We start from the raw sequence: 12,983 nt of genomic DNA, 5'->3' as shown, positions 1-12,983 counted from the left end.
GGCGTAAGTATCCCCTGTACTATGACGGAAATCTCTGAGACATATTTCAACTAAGCTAAGGTCCTATTACCCCACTCGAACTCATTTTTATTGTAATTTTGTACACTTTGTGGTGGCACACTGCATGACTCCACATAGTTGAGGCGTGTGTGAGATATTTGGATACCAGGTAAGCCAAAAAGTAAGCAGAATTATTTATTAAATGGACCGAAAGTATAATAAGACCTTAGTTTAATTAATGTGTGTCATTAAAATTTTGTCATAGTCTATGGGATAGTTATATCATATCTCTAAAAAAAAAACAAATTATACATCCTCTAATAGCAACATAATAAATTCTTACACAAAATTAGATTCTTCTGCCGACAGGGTGTACCCAAAGCAACAGCAGTCCTTGAAGGCAGTTTTAGAAATAATAATCTAGAAGAAAGGAGACTTTTGAGTTTTCCCATCACATGTTTTATCAATATAGTTTAAAATTAGTTTCTATATAATTTATCATTAGTGACAAATAACTAAGTGCCTGAATTGCAAGATTGTATGTTTACACACTTAATTCAATAAATATAAATATTTTTTTTATGTCTATAAATCTATGTATTAATATAAAGCTTGATATTCAGCCTGTTGATGTGGCATATCTCAATGATCAGGAAGCCTATTTGTTTATTGTCTCAGATTTTGGAGGATTCTTTTTCCTTTTTTTGTTCAGGCTGCTGATTTGGCATACCTCAATGATCAGGAATCCTATTTATTTGTTTTCTTAGATTTTGGAGGATTCTTTTTCCTTTTTCAGATGTAAAATGATTTTAATTAGATATTGTTTAATTTTATCAATTTAAGGCTATAATAGTTAATGAATTTTAATTAATTTAAATCTTGAGAAAGAGAACGTATCAGTAGCTCTTAACCATTTCCTTAAATAATGTGTTTTAATTAATTTAAATTTTGAGAAATAGAACGTGTAAATTTCTAATTTTTAATTTTGATTAATAGCTCTAATTTGTTTCCTTAAATTAAGCTTACAATAACTGGTGACAACACTTATAGTTTTAAATTATGAATTAACGCTTTTCAACCTTCAAAATATTAAAGTCCTATAAATTGGCACTTTATTATTTAATTTTCCATTAATCTTTTCATTCTCTTTATAATTTTATTTGGATTTGATTTGATGATTTGCTAATACTATTTTAATAGTTAATAGAAAAGATGTCTAATTTTATATTGTAATTTCTCATTTTTCTTTTCATTCTCTTTATAATGTTCTTGGATTTGATGTGATGATACTATTTTAATAGTTAATGAAAAAGATGTCTAACTTTATATCTGTCTAATTTTGCAGGAAGTTCAAAATGATTTGACAAGATCTTCCTATGGAAATTATATCAATTATAATGGAATATTGTGAAGGTGAGAACAACATCAACTTTGGTTGTCATGCAAAGTTACATATTGTTCTTATAATTTATATACTTTTTGGATTTCTACATTACATTTGGTGTCTACATTGCAGTCTGATTATATATAAAGTCACAACAAGCAAGGCTCCGTATGGAAGGAGCATTTCCTACTAAGGAGTTTTTTCGTACTCAAGATTTGACGAGATGTTTAATTAAGAGAGTAACATTCTCCTCCAATACATCTAATCTTTTCATGTTTTTTAAGAAGGGTTTACCACCGTATGAATGTAACATTTTAATTTTATTGTGAAACATATGTTAATTTATTGTGTAGATAGTTTTTCCCCTTTACAAAATACTAGTATTGTAAAGGTAGCTGATTACTAAATTGTCGATATTGTAATGTCCGTCATTTTAAAAAATGGTATTCAAACATCTTCATTACCTTTACAACCTTGATTAGTCATTAACATACAAAATAAATTGTGACCTCCTTAGTATGTCCTATTTCTTCCCTTTCTCTTATGTGTTTTTTTTTGTTCTATTTGTTTGTTTATTAGGTCAACTTTTGACATTTCTTTTCTAAAAATATTGATTATCGAGTAAATATATTTGACCGGGTTCTAATTTCCCAATTTGTTATCATTTCTCTCTATTTCGTCAAGTATATATTTAGATAATAGTTATATGTCTTATTTATATTTTAAAGAAAATATTATAATCATAATTAAAGGTAAAAGGATTTTCATATTTGATAAGAAAAATATTTCTTACAAAATCTAGATATGCATTAATATCATCAATTAAAAATGACGTTGATTATTGAATTTAATAATAAACAATTTAAATGACATTTTACATTAATGAAAAGATAAGAATGAAAAAATTAAAAATGATGATTAATTTTAGAATATGGAGGGATGGAAATTGAAAAGGCAATTATCGATTGTGATAAATTCGTCAAAGGTTTCTGACAATTCATAGCAACAAATAAATACGAAAAAGAGATTTTAGAAAGAAAAAAAAGTGGATTGTAGCTCATATCTATAAATTACCATATATTTTTCATTATTTATTTATTTTATGTTATTTCTATATTTCAAAGTAAAATTAATTAAATTAACAATAAAAGTTGTCCAATAGAAAAAAAATGACATTATTAGGATATTGAAAGAACTATAGGAAGTTTCTTTTTTGTTAGAGTTGATTTCTTTCTAAAAAAATTGGTATAATATTAATTATCAATCTTATATTACCTTTTTTTCTTTTCTTCTTTATTTGATTGTTTTCTTCATTTTGATATTTTTTATTGGAATAAAAGATGATAAGAAAAGGTTTAAAGAAAAATGAATATTGACGTTTGTATGATTTGTTAATAAGTAGTCACAAATCACCATATGACACACTTTATTTTACCTTTTTTTTATACTTAATCCTCAATTTTAAAACAGTAGTAATGTATTTGGTATTACTTCTAGTCTAATAAATTAGCCTATTACCTTTTAATATTACACATAATGAAATAGCACATCCTTTCATATTCCATTTTAATGGAGAATAAAAGAATACTTACATGCTCCATTAATTACATTCATCATTTTCTTTTATTTAAATACTAAAATATAATGAATTTGCATTGTTTGAGACCATTCATGGCTATAATTACTACTCATTGCAAGATAAACGTAGATGAATTGAGCATGAGTTTTATTTGTTTGAGTTTAGATAGTCAGAGGTTGGACATCAGTAAAGATTGGATGATGAATCATACTCCCTCTGTCCCTATTTAGTTGTCCACTTTAGAAGTGACACACATATGAAGACACCAATGATTATCATAGTTTAGTTACAATGTTACCCTTTTAACTTAAAAAATTATGTAACTCCCCAAGTTTAATAAATGCATTTTCTGGTTCCAAAAAACATGATTACAACTTAGTAGTACTAGAATGTTTCAAGAATTAAATAAGGGTATATTAGGAAAAATATTATTGTCCTTTCTTGATTTGTTAAAATGGACAAGTAAATAGAGACAAATATAAGAGGAAATATGAACAAGTAAATAGGGACAGAGGGAGTATCTTTTTTAAAATGAGTAATTTGATTTGATTTAAGTTCTTTTATCCAATTGAAGAGTACATATCACAAGTTAAAAGATGTCGGCCGGTGTGAATGACCGGATAATATACTTGAAGGAAAAACCAATTATTAAACAAAATTGAGCGATATTTTTTTTCCTTTCTCCCTACAATAAAATTAAGAAATAATGATAAAATCAAACAATATGATATAGTGGAGATATAATTAATCGAAAAGAAAATTAATTCTAACACACATATTTTAATACTCGCAGGAAGCACGGCAATGTTTCCTAGTATATTATATAACCAAAAGAATAGAAGTAACTTCATCAATTTATTAAAATTTATATTTAAGTGTCCTAGAAAATATTATTGAAACAAGGTTTAACCAAACGGTGAGATGATCAATCAATTTTTTGATGGAATAAACAGACTAGGTGGGTCCATTAATTAGCCCTTTCCATGATACTTTATTTCTGAAAAAGAAAAATTTGGAGTAAAGGGACTAGGTGAGTCAATTACTTAGCGTGAGAGAAGGAGAGGAAATAAATTGTACATCTTGCTTCCTCGAAAATAAGGATATATAAAATATAACGACTTTTTAGCCACTTGAAAATATAAAACATTAGTTTATTATTTTAACTAGTGTAGCAACATTTGCCTAACTATGGCTGTTTTTGCATTTTTATAATACTTTGTTTTGACAATCCCCTTTGTCACTTCACTCTCCTTCCATTTTGATAGTTTCAATCCCAATTATGAGAATATCATATATGAAGCGGATGCTTATTAAGAAAATGGTGTAATTTAGCTCACCAAAAATGATTCAGAGTTCAGCATAGGCCGAGCTACATATTTTAAAACACTCTATCTTTGGGACAAGGCCTCTGGGAGTGTCTCTGATTTACCAATGCATATCTCCTTCAGAATCAATTCTCAGGGAAGAAACTTATATGCTTATGTTCTTACCCTTTTCCTCGCCCCGGCAGGTTCAGTAATTTCTGATACACACTTTGCTTCATGAGAGGGACTTGGCGTTGCAACTATTGATCAACAATATTCATCGAAAAACCACCTTTTGTTGCAGTCGAATTTGACATCTTTTGGAACTCTTAAGATCATCGGGATGATCATGTGGGTATCGCTATCAACTCCATGCAATCTGTTGCTAATGTGACCTGGTTTAGTGGCACTCCCAATGGTACGAGAACTTATGCCTGGATAACTTATAATTCAATCTCAAAAAATCATAGTGTTGTCTTTACTGGTTTCAAACTACAAGGGAATACCATAGTCACCATCCTGCAGAACCTATCTTACAATCTTGGTATGAAGAAATATTTTCCAGAGTGGGTCACTGTTGGCTTCTCAGGTGCAATAGGAACCTTCTCTGCAATACATACCATATATTCTTGGAATTTTACTTCTTATTTAAACTATAATGGCAACATAAGTGATTCAGATATACCCCTACCAAGCCTTGTGCCAGAGAATACTTCAAGCAAAATTAAGTCAGGACAAGTGATTGGATTGTTTTCTGCTGGTTTTCTTTCAATAGCAGTATCTGTTTTAATATTGATTGCATTTTAGAGAAAGAAAAAGGCCAGAGAAGATGAAGAGGATGATACTAATGATGGTTCCATGAACAATGAATTTGAAAGAAGTTCTTGTTAAAATTATACAACATCAGTCTTGGTTTTTAATTTGATCTGAGGGAATATTTGCCCGAATGGGTAACTTTTGGCTTCTCAGGTGCAACAGGAAACTTCACTGCAATAAATACTATATATTTTTGGAATTTTACTTCTTCTTTCAAATATAATGGAAACATAACTGATCCAGATGTACCCCAACCAAGCCCTATGCCAGAGGATACTTCATGCAAAAATAAGTTAGGACTAGTGATTGGATTGTTTTTTCTGGTGGTTGTGTTTCGATAGCACTATCTTTGATATTATTGATTGTCCATGAAAAATGAATTTGAAAGAAGTTCTTGTTAAATATCTATAACATCAGTCTTGGTTTTTAATTTGACCCAGTGTGTGGTACAACTATTTTTTAGCTTTAAGTTGTTAGGTTGATATTTCTTGAGTACGTAATAGTTTTCTTATTTTTGTGTCGCTGATAGTTTTTGTAAGTATTTAACGGACCATTAACCGATGGAATAAAATATATCTATCATTTTCTCTGCACACTGCTTATCTTACTCTTCCGCTACTATACTTTGTATTAAACTTATTATTTTGTTCAGCTCTTCATTTGGTATCAGCACGAGGTTATTCTATGAAAATCACTTACTGTAGTTTTTCTTTCTATTGAGATGATGTCGATGATATGACGGCCCTACAGGCTGGTGGCGGAATGAAAAAGCTCAACAACATCAACTACCTTACATGATTGACTTGTATGTTGTCTTATATGCAAGGGAAATATTAATTGTGGGAGATTGTCAATGGCACTGAGGTGACACAACTAGAAGTAGAAGATGCAAATACCACATTACGAAAGTGGAAGATAAAACCAAGAAAGGTTATATTCGTCTTGAAAGCAACGACTGAAGAACAGGATGTGCTTGAGCACAAATAAGATGCCACTACCCCAAAGCAGAATTGGGATACATTCACCAGGTTATTTAATAGAAAAAATGACACGAGCCTCCAACTCTTAAAGAGTTAATTAATTTTGTTATCACAATGGAACATGAAAATTACACAATACTCTCATAAGGTAAAGATGTTATGTAGAGAGATTTCACAGTTAGATCCACAAGCTCCACTTTGAGGGACGAGGATGAAGTGAATCATCATCATGCTCTAAAGCATGAATATCTTCATTGCTGCTACACAAGGATGGAAAATTAAACCTTCACTTGTAGAATTCAAGAATATTCTAGTTGGACGGGAATCTTTGGCCAAGAAAATGGGAGAAGCTTCACTTATGATGAAGCTTCACTCTATGTCAATAAAGGAGCTGAAATTTCATGCCGCATGCCAGTGTATCTAAAGAACTATGATGAGATGGAAGGTAGCCAAGGTAAAGGGAGAACTCGTGGAAGGGGTGGTTTGAAGAATCACTGTGGAAAAAAAGTTTGAAGGGAAGTGCTACAATTGTGACAAGAAGGGACATATGGTGAAAGGTTGCAGGTCAAGGGAAAAAATTGTGGACATGTAATGCTTCCATTACCAAGGTTGATGAGGAATGGGATGCTGAAGCTTTCTTCACTATCAAAGACGAGGATCTAGCCTTCACAACTTTAATATCCAATCCAATTGACTTGTTGATTGGATTGTTGATTCAGGCTGCTCAAATCACATTGTTAACCTCTTATAATCAAACATTTCAATAATGACAAATGCATACACTAACCAGTCAGTTTATGCAGGAAAGGAACGAGCTATAAACAAAGAACATATTCCCGAAATGATGGAGTTCAGTTGATTGCCGAAATCAAGACTAACTACGGGCAAAATCCAGCTAAGAAAGGGAAGCAAAATTTTGGTTAATCAGATCAAATATTGTCACTTGCAAATAATCAGAGAGAGACACGTAAGGAAGAGAATCCTTCAAATTAACCGAGAAGGACACTAAGCTTAAGTCAAGGGACAACTTAAAGAAGCAATCACGTCCAGCATTTTAGGATCGCATTTATGAGAAATCAAATCAAGAAATGAATATCAGCCCAGCAAGGAAAGAATTGATTTGTCTTGCACAGATGTGATAGGAGGAAATTAAGTATATTCATTGCTTCCTCAAAAATAAGAATATAGAAAATAGAAGGACTTTTTTGCCACTTGAAAATATAAAAACATTACTTTATTATTTGGACTAGTGTAGCAACATACATTTGCTTAACTATGGCTGTTTTTGCATCTTTATCATACTTTGTTTTGATAATCCCCTTTGTCACTTCACTCTCCTTCAATTTTGATAGTTTTAATCCCAATGATCATAATATAACATATGAAGCAGATGCTTATTCAGAAAGCAGTGTAATTTAATTCACCAAAATCGGTTTAAACCTCAGCATAGGCCGAGCTAAATATTCTAAAACACTCTATCGTTATGACAACACCTCTTGAAATTGCACATATTGCTCAACGCATTTCTCCTTTGGAATCAATTCACAGGGAAGAAATAAGTGTGTTGATGGTCTTACCTTTTTCCTCGCTGCTGAAGGTTCAGTAATTCCTGATAAACTCTTTGCCGCAGTAGAGGAACTTGGCTTTAAAGTGCTAATCAACAATATTCACTGAGAAATCACCATTTTGTTGTAGTTGAGTTCGACATCTATACTAACTAGTATGATACACGGGGTGATCATGTAGGTATTGATGTCAACTCCATGCAATCCTATGCTACTGTGAACTGGTTTAGTAGAATTCCCAAAGGTACGGAAACTAATGCCTGGATTACTTATAATTCAATCGCAAAAAATATTAGTGTTGTCTTCACTGGTTTCAAAAAATAAGGGAATACTACAGTCACCGTCCTGCAGAACCTATCTTACAATATTGATCTGAGAGAATATTTGCCATAATGGGTCATTTTTGGCTTCACAGGTGCAACAAGAAACTTCATTGAAATACATATCATATATTCTTGGAATTTTACTTCTTCTTTCAAATATAATGACAACATAAAACATCCATATGTACCCCTACCAAGCCCTGTGCCAGAGGATACTTTAAGCAAAAATAAGTCAAGATAAGTGATTAGATTGATTTCTTCTAGTTGTGTTTCGATAGCTGTATCTATTTTTATATTATTTGAATTTTGGATAAAGAGGAAGGTGAGAGAATATGAAGATATATTATTGATGGTTCCCTGACTTAAGGATTTGAAAGAAGCACATGAAAAAAAGTTCTTGTACCCTGAATTGGTTTGATGTACAAATAACTTTTCACGGGAAGAGATGCTTAGCCAATTTAACCTAGGGCTTCTAGGGAAGATTTGCGGATGCAAACCACGGACACCAGCATAGACCGTGTGTCATTCTATGGTCCTTGGGTGGCGGCCGTGATTCGCACCTGCAACATCTCAAAATCTGCACTGCGGTATATTTTTGTATACAGGATGTTAAATTAGTAGAGAACAAGTTTCTAGTAGAAATCTCTATACCACATACCTACGTGCTACATAAGATGATTGTCTTAGATAGACATTATCTAGTTGATCCACAATAGCTAGAAGTTCATGGTTTTACCTTTGAAAGTAGGACACCTATTTTCAGTGTTAATAGCTCACATGGTCTGACATTTCAATTAAAAGTAAATCTCCCACAATAATGAACTAAGGATACTTCTTGAAGAGTCTTATGAATGTTTAAATATGTTAGTTTCAATAACCGTGTTTACCTTATGATTTATGTTTTCATACTCTTTTAATTAATGTTTTAGTTTAGTCATTACATTTTCTTACATTCCAGAAAATGTACATGTCAAGTGAAGAGCCTAGTAGGTTTTTAAGAATGCGTATTGGGGTAAATAGGATTCTCAATGCCCAATATTGAGAAACATTGGACATATTATAGAATATTGGCTTAAGGATGTTAGCCAATTTTTATGTTTACACAAGTACTTAAAATATAACCCAAGCTTGTTTATGAATTGTGCCTTCAATGAAGACACTAAGCTAATACTAGGTATCCAAGCGTCAATCCTAGGTATCATAGCACATAACCATTTAAAATGATCATGTATATTACGCAATCCCAAGGACATACTGAGTTCCTTGGGACAATAAGTAAACATTCAAATGAACCTTATAGAATAGTTAGTTATGAAAGTACACGCAGCAAACATTCCAAATGAACCTTCCAGAATAGTTAGTTATGAAAGTACACGTAGCACATGTGCAAGCACAAGGCAAACACACGTGCAATTGGCCAAGGGACCACTCTAAACGATTCGGTTAGAGAGGTTGGGGACATGCGCACGTCAGGGTCCAGCCATATAGGAATAAGCTCCATAAGCGGTCCTAGACCCTAATAACTGACCTAACTAACTAACTAACCTAGGACAAACAATAAATAACTAACTAAGGGACCCGACAACCTAAGACCTAGTCGGCTGACATAAAATTGCGTAACTAACTAAGAGACAACCTAGTATCTAACCTAGGATGGTCCATATTAATTGTTATGGTCTTAAAAACTTTGGGGTACTTTAGTAATTACCTTAGGATACTTAATTAATTAAATAAAAAACTTAATTAATTAATTTATATGGACAAAACCGAAACCACTCAGCAATTTCCAGATTTCGGTTAAGTTAAGCATTCTTTTTTTTTCTAGTCAATTTAGGACGGGTGTTTTTGTAATTAGCTAATTAAGTTATTTTAGTTAATTAATATTGTCTAATATTGAATTAGTTAACATTAATTTCTTTTTAAATACTTAGACTCATGTTATTCATCAAAAATGCTATAACTAAAAACAAGTGAAAACGTAAAGAAACCCTAGGCGATTTCAAGCAAGTTCTTCAAGGTTTTCGTGCGAATTGAAAGGTGATCTTCATAGATTTAATTCTATAGTAAGGTATGGGTTTTCTCTCCTGGATTCCTTTATCCAAGAGGCTTTTCAAACGTTTTGAAGTCAAGAATACCGAAACTAGAGCATATTGATTGTATGTGGTTCTAACTGATCATTATGTGTATGTTTTAGTGATTTATATGTTGAATGAAACTTACATGTTAGATCTGGAAACTTAGGGTATTACTAAATGAGATGTTGAATGTTGTAATGCCTACTTTTGTTCTAGAAGATGAAATTGTTATAGGTTATTCATTGAATTTTTTCATAGGCTAATCAAAGATTTAAAGTTGGGTTGTTTAACATGATTGATTATTATAATGTATTTATGAAGTAATTGGCATGGCTTGTGATAATGTTATGACAAGTAACTGGTGAAATTGTGATTTATGTCAACAAATTGGCTAGTAAAACTATGTCCAATCATACTATTTCAAAATCATGTAAAGTGATACCAACATCTACATCAATGAACTCATAACATAGGGTATGCCAATCAATGGGACAAGTCCCAACATACCCTATCCACATAAACTTATGAACGTAATAGCATTGTATAAGTAGTTATAACTTTCATAATGAATTGTACAAAACTACCAATGAACGTTGCACAAGTTAAGGTGTGTAACGAAATAACTAAAAGCTAAAGTTACGAAATTGAACTATTTATAGAGTGTTAAAAGAAGTGAGAAAAGTCTCAATTACACTTAATCGATTATCTCAAAAATACTCACATAAGAGGGTGCTAGAGTCCGTGAGACAAATCTCGGTTGCACAATGATGATAATGTAAGACTTAAGTTCATATTCATCAAGCAAATAAAGGGATGACCATTCATGCATAGAGTTAAGTATACCTTATTACTAGAATCAAGCTTTCATAATGTTTGAGTCAACTCTAAAAGATAATAATGTAAAATAGATCTGATCTTAGCACTGATAGAATAGCAATGGCTTGTGCCAGCACACGTAAGCCTCATAAGATGAGAACACCACCCAGGTGGACCAGGGTCTCCGTACTTCTCCTAGTCTTCAAACTATGTTTGCCAGCATAAAGGTACGCTAGCAGTAGGTTTCACTTTGGCCGGTGATTCCACCTCTCATCGGTGTGGGGGAGACACTGGATTTCATGTTTAGCTCACATGATCCATGTCGGTCAAATCTCAGGAAAGTATTCGGGTCACTACAGCTATGATCCCCTCTATTAGGTCTGGTAAATACACTGACTTCGTTTCACTTTAGCCGGTGAACCCCCCCTTTTCGGTGTGGGGTAGACACAGAACTTGGTTCACCTTAACAAGTGAACCACCTCTTTTTGAAGTGGGGGAGACACTGGAATTCATGTTATCTCACATGATCTACTTTCTTTAATTTTAAAGAATTCTTTAATAGAGTAAAAAATAATGGAAGTACCATGTTCAAAGTGATCAACATAGTAAAGAAGTAGAAACGTACGTTCATAGTGAACTAAGTAAAGGAAGAGCTTAAGAATGTCAATCATTAATGTTGATAAGAATGAAGTTTTGACAAGTTAATGGTTTATTCTAATATTTGAGTATGAATCTATGTCCCAGATCTATATATCTCAAATAATCAATAAAAAGGCATAGACAATAAAGATTGTCTTATAAGTATATTCATGCCAAATTTAACAAAGAATGAGAAGTATAACTCATGAGTAGAGTAGTCAAATCATTTCCTTAGTCTTGTGAGTTACATGCTCGATTCATTGTAGGTATGGGACTACAATGAATCATTGCACTTGTAAGTAAAACATAGGACCAAAGGAGATCATTGAGCTACACAACAGAAAGACGAAAAAGCCTGAAAAAATAAACTAAGGCTGGAGAGGTGAGCTCTCGGCCTAAGGGAGCAAAAATAATAAGTTTTGTTTAAGTTATTCTAAAATTATTTTCATTATTCCAAGGTCTTATGTTCATATATAAAATTATGGCATGTTGCTTTAGGAAGAGCTTTCCTTGATCATGCATAGTCCTTAAGTGTTTATGTGCATACACCCGTACTTAGTAAAAGTGTGTACTAACCCCATATATTATTACTATTTTTATAGGCACAAGTTCTAGAAAAGATTGAAGACTAGACGAAGCGGTTTGGATTAGCGATTTCCAGACATTGGTAGGTCTTCTTGAGTTCGAGGATGCTACATTAATTATTATAGCTTAGTATATTAGATATAGCTAGTGGGTGCTGTCCCTAGCGTTTCATTTCAAACATTTGTTCAAGTGTTTTTAAGAAGGCCGATTTGGCAACTATTATTATTATTATGATCCATCGTTTAATTTTTTTAATCTATTGATAGATGGTTGATTAGTTTGTGTTATTAGAATATCAATCATATGCAGTATTATATGAAGTCTAAGTTAACTTCATTATATTTTAAAATTTTTTAAGTTTTTTGCAAATTAAACTGTATGATTGTGATGAAAGCTAAGAAGAGTCTTGTCTGCGACCTCTGAGAGGTTAACGACGCCGGTTGCATTCGGATTCGAGAATCTGGGTGTGAAAAAATTTGTATTAGAGCATGAGGTTAAATTACCTAGGAACTAAGGCTCAACACATCCACGTTGCATAGTTTCTAACTTATGGTTGTGAAGTACACCGCAATCATGACTTAGAGACTTTGTGATATTAGGAATCTTCCCTTCTTCTGCTCTTTATCGTGCTACCTAAAGCTTTGACATTTTGTGTCATTCTAGCATCTAACTTCCTTCTTGTGTGTACGTGGAGAAAACACAAGAATTAGGATGTCCGAGTGGTCTAAGGTGACAGACTCAAGATCTGGTCTTCACAAGAAGGGCAATGATAGTAATGCCCAGCGTGACAGAAAGATGTGTGGTAAGTGTGGTCGTTCGCATGGAGGGGAGTGCATGGTAGACTTTAATATATGCTATGGGTGTGGAAAGAGTGGGCACGTGGTTATGGACTGCCCAAATGAGAAGAATCATGCCAA

At 32.6% G+C, this 12,983-nt stretch overlaps 1 pseudogene; it reads left to right on the top strand.

Moving 5' to 3' along the window:
* The first annotated feature begins 4,151 nt into the window (after positions 1-4,151).
* Positions 4,152-8,465, top strand: LOC114074253 (annotated as a pseudogene).
* The last annotated feature ends 4,518 nt before the right edge of the window (positions 8,466-12,983 follow it).

This window comes from Solanum pennellii, chromosome 10 (assembly GCF_001406875.1).
Source record: "Solanum pennellii chromosome 10, SPENNV200".
Classification (NCBI taxonomy): Eukaryota; Viridiplantae; Streptophyta; class Magnoliopsida; order Solanales; family Solanaceae; genus Solanum; species Solanum pennellii.
Note: the sequence above shows the minus strand (reverse complement) of the source record. Positions and strands in the feature narration are given on the sequence as shown.